A 12866-nucleotide genomic window follows, 5' to 3' on the forward strand; every position below is an offset into this window, starting at 1 on the left:
TAAGGTTCAAACAGAAATTCTACTATCTCAATATTCATCATACATAATCATTTCCACAACCAAGCAATTCATGCTATATCAATTTAAATACATATAATAACAATATAATTGTATTATTTACATACAACTTACTCTTTTCAATGGAATATCATATTCCATCAAATCTCAAAGCATTCAATCAAAACATAAATGTTATTTACATTTGACATCACTTTCTTATATACAATATCATCAACATAAACTTTAACACAATCATGGCAAGATAGATTTTCAAGTATAATAACAATGGCATAAATATCATGCTCATTTAATCACACGGACTTACCTCAAATGCAATTCCGGCTAATTATTCTCTTTTTGTCTTTAACCACCACTTTCTCGATTTAAGCCCAAATCTCGATTTCCTTGATCTAACATGATGAACTTCACTCATTTAATCACTAAATAAATTTGGACAATCAAAATTCACATTTTTGGCAAAATGACCATTTTGCCCCTAGACTTTCACAAAATGACCATTTTACCCTTAGGCCCGGAAATTGATTTTAATCAAATTTCCTCATTATCCAAGCCTAACCAACCAATTATTACTCTTATGACAACCCCAAATTTCCACTATTTCACACAATTACAACCTATTTTATAACTTTTACAAAATGACCCTTTTAGGTGTTTTCCATGAAAATCCTTTCAAAAAAGTTATTTATTACACAACCAAGACTCATTTTCTTCCATAAAAATTCAGCAAACAACATAAATCCTTTCATGACAAATCCCTAGACTATCAACCATTTCACAAAATAGTCCCCCCATTAGCTAGTTCATGCTACAAGTGTTCCAAAAGTACAAAAATTATCAAAAATAGGCATCTGAATCAGTTACTTGTAAGGGATATAAGTTGCTGAAATTTTTGAGCTTTTAAAACCCCTTTTTTGCTGGTATTTTCGGTGGGGAAGAAGGAAGATGAAAAGATGACAGCAATTTTTTCTTTTTGTTTTATTTTATTACCAAATAAGTCACCTAATGCACACCAACTTTGACTTTTCAACCTTTTTTTGTCTCCGTGATTAGCCACTTACATATTTATGGTCTATTTACTCAATAAAGACCCTAATTTAATGTTCTATAGTTATTTGACATCTTTAGCTAGCAAAACAAAACCTTTTACCTTTACGCAATTTAGTCATTTTTTGTAATTAAAGCATGAAATCGCTAAACTTATTTCACCAAAATTTTCATGCACTCATATGATCATGCTATAACACATAAAATATCATTAAAAATAATTTCTCTGGCCCCAGAATAGTGGTTCTGAAACCATAATTTCGACTAGGCCCAAAGTCGGGCTGTTACAATTCTCCCCCCTTATAGACTTTTGTCCCCGAAAGTCTTACCAGGAAAGTGATTTTGTTTCTCACATAAACTTCTCTTTCTCACAATCATTGCTAAAGAACTTTTACTCTTTTGTACCTTTAATACTTATCTCATTAATTTCTCATATTCGAATCATAAGCGATTCTTTGTTATATGATGCTTTCACCAAACCTAAACCTCTATCAGAGAGTTCATGCACTAAAATGTTTGATCCATACCATCATGCTACATATACACTCTTACTTGAATCTTTTTGAATTCGAAAAGTGAAACTAGTCAGTTCATCTTGGTCTTATGCTCTCATAATTTCAAACAGTCCAATTGTTTACCAATTCAACTCTCAGTTGCTTCTAAATATCAAAGCCTCCTTTAGCTTTCCCAAGAAATCATGATATAAAACCCGAATCTCAATCCAATTAGTGGAGACTAGAATTCCAAGAAATCCAACAATCATAAAGACACAAAATCCCCTGAATCTGATGGGAAAAAATTCAGTATATACCGGTATGATTTACATATTTTGTCAAACATTTAAAAATAAGTCTCATAACATTTTTCTCTTTTAGAGATAGGAATAATCCAAACATGAAATCCATATCAACTTTTTCTCATCTCCATTCTAGTGCTAACACAGGCAGAAATAATTCTGATGACACTTAATATACATCCTTAAACTTTTCAACATTTCTAGAATTCATGCGCAAAAATCAACAATGTCGAGTTCCAAATTCGATCACTAATACACTATTCCCGAGGGTTTCCTCGCTAAATTTCTGTATAAGTTTTGGATTTTTCTATCCAAGTACCCATAGCCACAATTTGCTTTCTCCAAGATCATACGATTGCATTATCCCAAATAACACAGATATCTCAATTGAAGGCATTAATTTCAATTAACTTACTTGAGAAAAGAGATCTATCATACCAATTGAAATTCAAAATTTCACCACTTAGGCCTTTTCTGATCTCAAATCCTTATACGTAAATTAGAAAAATCCAAATACTAAAATCACCGTATTACCATGATCACATCAGGAACATAGTCACACTTGACATGATTATTGCAAGCTAAAGAACACACTTTGAACATGAGTCATAATTGACAGATTATTTACCAAAGATAACAAGGAAACCAAGTAAAGAAATCCAGGATAGAGAAATCCTAAGATACGGGGCTATATTGGAAGACTAAAAACAACTTCTTAAGAAAATATGAAAGGCTTCAATAATTCCACAGAGGAAAAAAGTATAGAAGAAAGTATCATTTAATCCCACTGGAATCAAATACGATAACTTAGAGAAACAGAATCATAGCATCATGTGCATTTTCTCATAAGTTCCCATTAGATTGAATATAACAGAATACCAAAGATAAGTAGAGCAAGGTAGATTATAAACCAATCAGACCGACAATGTCTTTGCCCGACATTAAGATCAGATAACATTCTCATATAACAAGAATTTCATCAGAAGATAGATAGCCACTATAATACTTTCGAGAACAATGATCTCTTAAAATATATCCAGAGAGACAGTCATCATCTACTCACTATGATTTCCATACTTAGACATCTCATGTTTCAAATATTATTCCTCTAACTATTTCTGTCATCACAAATCCCATATCATTACACTTTCTCAACCTCGTACCTGAGTAATTCAATTTACCAAAGTACATTTCTCCTCTAACTATGACAGTGCATAATTCACATAATCTTTATGTCAACCTAATACTTTTCTAGCTCTGGCTTACTTATCAACTCATTCTCAGTCTCTAATCTTGTTTATAGATATTTCTCCACTAAACTCTTTGGTTTCATACTTGTGAATTTATTCAATGCAAAACTCGTAAAATTCTATTACAATACACCACTCTGGTAAGGAGGTGAGGCCGTAGGGCCTCTAACTCGACTCTCATATACATACACATGTAACACAACTTTCATCATCATAGCAACATCATCAAAATCGTATAATTCATTTTAGACAAACCGACATTTGTATTCATTTTATGCCAACTTTCCAGTTATCTCATTTAGATAAGTATACTCATACATGCACTCTATGAATTCTGAGTAACTTTACTTATCTCATTCATTTAATCAACCAGTCATGTACATAACATCATACGAAAGCCAACATAAATGGATAAGTATATTCCATTTTGTACTTTCATTTTTCATATCATCGTACACATATCATTACAATCATGTAAATTAATCCAAGCAATTTAACACTTATACTCAGACTCAGTTAATTTGCCAACCATATTCATTCAAATAAGTATACATGAGCAATCTTTCTACCTGTATTTTTAGTAAGTTATCTAAACACATGTATCCACTCAAACAAATCAATCATGTACGCCATGGGATTATCAATCAATCATAGATAAGCTCATTATACCATGTACACATTCTATTTCATGTTCCTCATATCAGAAATATGTACATATACATTTCACGAAATCTTGTTTGTACCTTTCCGAGTTTCAACTCTTCATAACTGCACTTTATTGAATACTTTAGCAACATTATCTACGTGATCGGGTGTGGCTCGGTTAGAGAGTACCTTGCCCACACAAGATAGATTTCATTCGCGCTGGGAAACATCACACTATCACAAACTTGGGGCATGTATAGCTAGACTCTTACAAGTGCTAGGTTAGTTTGAGAACCGACTAAACCATGCTCTGATACGACTAAATGTAACACCCCTTACCCATGTCCGATATCGGAATAGTATACGATGCATTATCGGACTTAAACATACACATTCATACAAATTTTGGGCCAAAAATCTCTTTTAATTCAAAACATTTCAAACGCATTCATGTCATCCCTTATTTGGGTCTATGAAGCCCAAAACATTCATCAGAATTGATTCGGGACTAAACCAAGAACTTTGAGAAGTTTCAGGAAAACTTAGAAAGTTTTCCAATGAAACAGGGTCACACGCCCGTGTGGACATAGGGACATGCCCGTGTGCCTTTGGCACGCCCGTGTCCTCAGGCCGTGTAACTCTTTGTTTATGACATTAGCATGTACATCAAACCACACGGCCCAGCCACACGCCTGTATCTCAGCCCGTGTGGCCAACACTTAGGCTATTTTCCAAGCTTTCATGTTACCCATAATCTCTTACAACCTTATGCACATCAAAATCGCAAATCATGGCATCATTTTAGTGATTAAACACTCTTTATTAATACATATCCTTAACATTAAGATGTCCTCTTACAAGTAATGCATCTACTCATGCAATACCAAGTCTAGATTCCTTATTTCACATTCATAAGACTTGTCATTTTGATGACCACTTTTACCATTATACTATGGTTACCAACTTATCCATCAAGCACTCAAGTTCAATCATTATCACGTTGTGTTTATAACGTGCGATTACTACATGGCTATGACCACCTCAATTGGTCATAAAGCATATATCCAACACACATGTCATATTACTAACCATGCATGGCAAACAAACATAATCACCTTATAAACATTAGACACGACATGAATAGCTAATCTTACAAGCCAAAATCAATATGAGCCACATCTCATGGCCATATACATATCACTCAATATAAGCCAACACATTTGGCCAAGGCAAAATAATACATGTCAATCAACTAGATCCCTATACATGCCACTCACTTGAAATTTCTACTATATACTTCATTATTCCAAAGGTAACGACTTGATAGTGTGATGCTGCCTCCGACGATCTCCGACCTCGAGCTAACCTTAAAACACTAAAGGAAAGGAAAGGAAAGGAAGGGAGTAAGCTTTATATCTTAGTAAGACCGTATGAAAATAATAAGCAATTTATCAACTTGCCTCTTATGGTAATACAACCCTATTTGCATTTTTACTCATGTTCTAGTCAAGCTATTTTCTCGAGTCATAGTCACTAAATTATTTATATCTGGAGCTACGTAACTTGAAATTAAGTTCTTCTAATTTTCCCTGAAACTAGACTCACGTATCTTCTTACCATAAAATTTTCCAAATTTTTGGCTAAGCCAATTAGTACTGTTTATTCCTTAAATTTACCCTTTTTGCTGTTGACAGTTTTGACCCCTCTTCACTAAAAATTAATTATCTCATAATACAGGACTTGAATGATATTCGCGTCTATTTCTCTTGAAAATAGACTCATTAATAATTCTAAGCATATAAATTATAACTCATAAATATGGTCATAGCCTTTCTCATTTAGCTTAAACCGTAACTCTCACCGTTGAACCATTCAAAAAGCTACTGGATATTCACTAAGTCTCAAACATAGGGTATAATGACGATGCCATGTCCCAGACAGGGTCTTACACTGACTATCAAAATCGAGGCTGACGCCATGTCCCAGATATGGTCTTACACTAGCTTTCACATATTTGTGCTGATGCCATGTCCCATACTTGGTCTTACACTGACACATCTCGTAGCCGATGCATGTCCTAGACATGTCTTACACTGGCTTACATCTCAGGCCAATGCATGTCCCAGACATGTCTTACACTAGCTCTTGTCTTAATGCCGATACCATGTTCCGGACATGGTCTTACACTGGCTCCCGTAATGTGGCCGATGCATGTCCAGACATGTCTTACACTGGCTCACAAATAACCCGAATGTCATGGGATAAATATCCAAATTGTTTCTTAAGGTTCAAATGGAAATTCTACTATATCAATATTCATCATACATAATCATTTCCACAACCAAGAAATTCATGCTATATCAATTTAAACACATATAGTAACAATGTAGTTGTATTATTTACAAACAACTTACTCTTTTTAATGGAATATCATATTCCATCAAATCTCCAAGCATTCAATCAACACATAAATGTTATTTACATTTGACATCACTTTCTCATATACAATATCATCAATATAAACTTTAACACAATCATGGCAAGATAGATTATCAAGTATAATAACAATGGCATAAATATCATGTTTATTTAATCACACGAACTTACCTCAAATGCAATTTTAGCTAATTATTCTCTTTTTGTCTTTAACAATGCATTTTCTCGATTTAAGCCCAAATCTCGATTTTCTTGATCTAACATGATGAAATTCACTCATTTAATCACTAAATAAATTTAGACAATCAAAATTCACATTTTTGGTAAAATGACCATTTTGCCCCTAGTCTTTCACAAAATGACCATTTTACCCTTAGGCCCAGAAATCAATTTTTATGGAATTTCCTTATTACCCAAGCCTAACCGACCAATTATTACTCTTATGACAACCTCAAATTTTCAATATTTCACACAATTATATCCTATTTTATAACATTTACAAAATGGCCCTTTGAAGTGTTTTCCATGAAAATCCTTTCACAAAAGTTGTTTATTACACAACCAAGACTCATTTTCTTCCATAAAAATTTAGCAAACAATATAAATCCTTTCATGGAAAATCCCTAGACTATCAACCATTTCACAAAATAGTCCCTCTATTAGCTAGTTCATGCGACAAGGGTTCCAAAAGTACAAAAATTATCAAAAATAGGCATCTAAATCAGTTACTTGTAAGGGATATAAGTTGCTGAAATTTTTGAGCTTTTAAAACCCCCTTTTTGCTGGTATTTTCGGTGGGGAAAAAGGAAGATGAAAAGATGACAACAATTTTTTTCTTTTTGTTTTATTTTATTACCAAATAAGTCACCTAATGCACACCAACTTTGGCTTTTCAACCTTTTTTTTATCCCCTTGATCAGCCACTAACATATTTATGGTCTATTTACTCAATAAATACCCTAATTTAATGCTCTATAGCTATTTGACATCTTCAACCAGCAAAACAAAACTTTTTCCTTTTACGTGATTTAGTCCTTTTTGGCAATTAAGCATGAAATCGCTAAAATTATTTCACCAAAATTTTCATGCACTCATATGATCATGCTATAACACATAAAATATCATTAAAAATAATTTCTTCAGCCCCAGAATAGTGGTTCCGAAACCATTGTTTCTACTAGGCCCAAAATCCGGCTGTTACAGTTAGCCAATCCATACCCAAAATCATGTCAAATTCATCGTATTGCTACAACATCAAATTAGCCAGAAAATAGAAATCTCGATGCATTAACAGACAATTCTTGTAGACTTTTTCTGTAACACCCCAAACCCAGCCCAAACATTATGACCGAATCCAGCGTGTCACATTGAAGCGTTACTAGAAAAGTCATGTTTTATCTAAAGTCTTTCTTAGTGTTTAAAGAATATCTTCGTTAAAGATTAAAGTGAATGGAAGCTGTGCACCAGGTAGGATGCCAGAAAAGAGGAAGTGAGTCAATTAGACTGCTTAAGTACCCAGCTCTTCACGGATCCAATCTTAGACATGCACACAACCATTGCCACACTTTAACTGAGTGATTGTTCAGGGTAAACCAATTCGTTTAAAACCATTTGAAAAGGTTATTAATTTTGAAAATGTTTTCGTTGCGGAAGCCTTGCTTTGTTATCGCGATATTTTGAAATCAAGTAACCTTTGTAAAACGCGCCCTAGAGCTATTCAATTTCAAATAGTTAAAGCAATATCATATCTAAGCTAAGAAAACATACTAAAAACAACTAAAAATAATTAAAGCGGCCTTATTACAAATTATAACCCGAAAACATAAAGGAAATAATCTAAAATAAAAGTGAAGGTATAATCACTTATTTTAAACAGTCCACATAGCCACTCTGAATCCCTCCAGCTCCAAGTCCACCGATCTAAGGCTCACCTGCAAAGATGGGAAAAAAGGGGTGAGTTTGGAAAAATCAATGTGTAAAGTATCCCAACCAGAGCCCAAATTAGTTCAAGCTTTACTGGGCCTAAGCCCTATTCAGAAATCAGAGTTAACTGGGCCTTAACCCATATCAATATTAATCTGGGCCATAGCCCCTTACAATATCAGAGTATACTAGTCCTAGCCCATGTCAGTATCAATCTGGGCCATAGCCCTATTACAAGTTGAGATATATTGAGCCTTGCCCATATTAACATAGTTGGGCCCATTTCAATACAGTTGGCCCATAACAAAAAAATCTCATATGATTAATGCATGATAACCCCATCCAACCCTGCACTTACCTCAGTCCATCCCTACACTTCCTGTGGGGAATAAATCACCCACGCCATCCCTACACTTACAGTGTTAGCACCAGTTGCGGCACTAACTATAATCCGCAGTAAAGCTGCTTATATCAGAATATGTGGCACAGCCACCAGAACAAGTTTTTCCCCCATAACAAAACCCAACCCCATGTAGTATGACATGTATGCAGAATATATATATCATTAACAAGGCATGCTTCAGAAAGACAGTCAAATTATAGCGTAAGAACAGTTATTTACCCTCGATGAGTGTAATCGTAAACTTACCCCTTTAGGGGTATTACGATAATTTTACCTTACAGAGGTATTTCAGTAATCTTATCAGTCTTTTTAGGGTTTCATGCTCATTACAGTTATTAACGTATTAACAGAAACACTTACCGAGCGTTTTTACCGAATTGAGCCCGTTGGCCCATTAACCCGATTTCGGCCCATTAAGCCCAAATATACCGAAGTGCATGAAATTGCGCACTCTGCAATCTTACCAATGAAGTTAGCAAAATTATCAATACAAAAAATACCACGAGCGCTCGCACGCTCGCAAGTTCTCAAAATGCCGGCTTTTCGACATTTTTGCTTTTTGGCTTTTGCCGATCTAGTCTACTAGTGGGTGTCATTTACACACCTGTTTTACGATGAAACGTTGACGAGTTCCACATACGAGCAGCCTACAATTGGTTACTATAACATTAGATTAAAACTCGATAACAACTTAACACATCAAACCCTTACCATATTCGGCCATAGTCCATATCTTTAACCCTTACCTTTTTCGATCTCCAACTACCAGATCTAGATGCTCCAACAGTGTCAACCCTCTATGCTCCTTGATTGCTTGACCTTAAATCCACACTAAATACATAACAAAACAATAAACAAAACCAATAACCCTTAAACACTCAGATCTGATGCAGACCCAGCCCTTAAACACTCACAGAAATCGAATCTTAGAGATCTAAAGATTCGGTTATATGTCCCTAAAAACTATGGTGTTTTCGGCTTTTGGAACTGTGAAGAGGAAGATGATTTGGTATGATGGTTTTTGCAGTGGTATTGCCGACAGGGGTTGAGGTTTAGAGGATGTGAAAATTGACCAAAAGAGATGAAGAAAATAGGAGGATTTTGGCTAGAAGAAATCGGCACAATAACCAACTTTTGGGATTTCGGCTTTTATGGCAATCGGCTATAGAGGTTTAGAAAAGAATAGGAATGAAAGAGGAGATGAGTAGAATGGTAGGAATGTTTTGGCTAGAGAAGAAAAGAAGGAGAAAAAGAAAATAGAAGAAGAGAGGAGAAGAGAAGGAAGAATTCGGCACTCAGGAGATCTAACTTTACGTTTTTTGGCTTTTTGAGATACTGAGAAGAGAATAGAATGAAAGGGAAGGCTCTAGGTGGCTAACCCTAATTCGGAAAAACAAAAAGAAAATAAAGCTTGCCCTAACGGCCATTCAAACCCACGGCCCAACCTTCCTAAAGCCCTAACCGAATTTCCACTTAAGCTCTATCACATACCCGGCACATGCACAAAAAAAAAAATAAAAGTAACAATACGCTTACCTTGTGACTTGAACTCTGGCTCCCCTAAACATCCACACGTCACTCCCCAAACACATAGGTGGCGCCACATGCCACTTGACCACAGATCTTTTTGTGTCCTATTTTACCACCTCAACTTTAAAAGCCCATATCGCCAGAACCGTCTCTCCCAAAATTAAAATTCAGGAATTGCCTCGAATTAAATTTACTCTTGGGCCTTTTTTCCCACACCATAAATCCTTCGTAATTTATTTAATTACTAAACTAAACATACGAAATAATAAGAACATCCAAATTATTCGAGCCGTTTTCCACCCGAATCCAGACTCAAGGCCCAATACTTTTAGGCCCAAAAATTAGGGCGTTACATTTTTAACCAAAACACATTTTCCTAAGGGGTTCGATACTCTAATCACAAATTTAGTAGACTCTACAGGCAAAGTCTTACTGGATACTAAATTCATGCATATATAAGAATGAGTTGATCCCGGATCTATCAATGCAATCACATTAGTATCATATAGAGTGAAAGTATCGGTAATCGCGTCTGGCAAGGATGCCTTCTCCCGTGCATGGATAGCATAAGCTCGGGTAGGTGCTTGTGCCTTAGACCTCATAGTAGAGTCTTTTGTCACTATCTGACTACCACTCACATTACCAACATACTTGGTTGATCTCCCTCTAACTATAGTATTACTCGGCCTCATACTCTGAGCATTATATTTTTCAGCTAACTCTGGGCAATCTCTGATAAAATGATCTAACGATCCTCATTTAAAACAAGCCCCATCATTCATCTACAATCATCGAAATACCGTTTTCCACACTGTCTATATTCGGGTCAATTTGGTTTTGCACTCCCAACACTATTTATCGAGATAGCCAGAGCTTTAAAGCTCGAATGTTGCCTTTCACGATCTCTGTTTGAATGTCCCACTAATGCATTAGAATTATTAAACGAGTCCCGAAATTTCTTCGATGAAGATTGATACGACTTACTTATTTATCTTTTTCTTGAGTCTTTAGCTTCTAAATCTGCCTTTCTCTTTTCTTTACTAAGATCTTCAGCTTTACAAGCCCTCTTTACTAGAACGACAAATTCTTTCAACTTTAGAATTCTGACTAGAAATTTTATATCTTCATTCAATCCATCTACAAATCGTTTGCACATGATTTCTTCAGTGGAAACATATTCCCAAGCATACTTGCTTAACTGTACGAATTCTCTTTCATACTTAGTGATAGTCATCCGACCTTGTTTTAACTCCAAAAATTCTTTATGCTTTTGATCAAGAAATCTTTGACTGATGTACTTCTTTTGAAATTCGAATTGGAAAAACTCCCAAGTAACCCATTCTCTAGGAACTGCAGATATCAATGTTTTCCACTAATGGTACGCATTATCTCTCAGTAAAGATACAACACATTTGATACATTCATCAGGAGTGTAAGATAATTCATCGAATACTCGGATCGTGTTTTCAAGCCAGAACTCAGCTCTCTCTGCATCATCATCGACAATAGCCTGAAACTCTTCAGCCCCATGTTTTCGAATCTTATCTACTAGTGGCTTGTTCATTCATATTGAATCTATAACTTGAGGAATAATAGGGATTTGTTGAGGAACAGGTGGGGGTAGAGGTTGTTGAGCAGCCAAATTCATTCGAACGAACTCCGTAAACCACTCACTCATCATCTGGAAAAAGGCTTGTTTAGCCTCTCCCTCCTGGCTACTAGATACAGGCCTAGAGTCAAATTGCGCTGCCCTTTGAGCAGGAGTAGGCGAGTTACTCTCTACATCATCAGCTACAGCTCTTTCGGGATCCATTACTATACGAAAACACAATAACACAATTTAAGTTGTCAAGAATCATCACACTATCATAGAGTATATATGGCATGTATATCTAGACTCTCATACACACTACGTTAGTCCTAGAATCGACTAAACCGTAGCTTTAATACCAATTCCCCTAATCTGTATTCGTCGTCAAAATAGGGTTACGAGGCATTATCGATCAAATTACAACATACGACATACATTTTTCAAACATAAATCCATTATCACTTAAATATTAGTCAAACATAATTAAATTGTCCCTTATAAGGTTCTATGAGACCTTAAAACATGCTTGAAAGAGGTTTTAGACTAAACCCAATGACATTTGAAAACTTTAGGAAACTTATAAAATTTTCATGCATACAGGGATCACACGCCTGTGTGAACAGGCCGTGTGCCTCACATAGTCACCAGACATGCCCGTGTCACAAGCCATGAGGAAACAGGGCACACATATTGACTTGCATCACACGGCTAAAGACACGCCCGTGTGCCATGGCCGTGTGAAATCTAAAGGGTATACTGATTTGGGTCACACGGCCGGCCATACGCCCATGTGCCATCCTGTGTGTCAGACATGGCCAATAGACACGTCCATGTATCTAAGCCGTGTAACTCACTGACTTGTTTAACTAAGTTACAGCAGACACACGATCGAGTCACACGCCCGTCTGGTCAACTGTGTGGGGTAAAATTAGGCTTGGTTTAAGCCACATTTCTCACCCTCCTCAAGCAAACCCAAACCACATCATTTCATAACATTTCAATGCACTTATAGGCAACCAAAACATGCTATTTCACATACAAATCATGCCATTTGAAATCCATCCATTTCACTACTCAAATCCTAATCCAAAACATACTAAAACAATATGTCATTACCAACAATTTCACCTATCTTCTCTATGTATTTTTCTCATCATCTTATCATCTATTTTAAGCCTCAAATCATACCAATTAATCATCACAACATCCATGACAAACATGCTAAAA

This window comes from Gossypium arboreum, chromosome 11, assembly GCF_025698485.1.
Source record: "Gossypium arboreum isolate Shixiya-1 chromosome 11, ASM2569848v2, whole genome shotgun sequence".
Taxonomy (NCBI): domain Eukaryota; kingdom Viridiplantae; phylum Streptophyta; class Magnoliopsida; order Malvales; family Malvaceae; genus Gossypium; species Gossypium arboreum.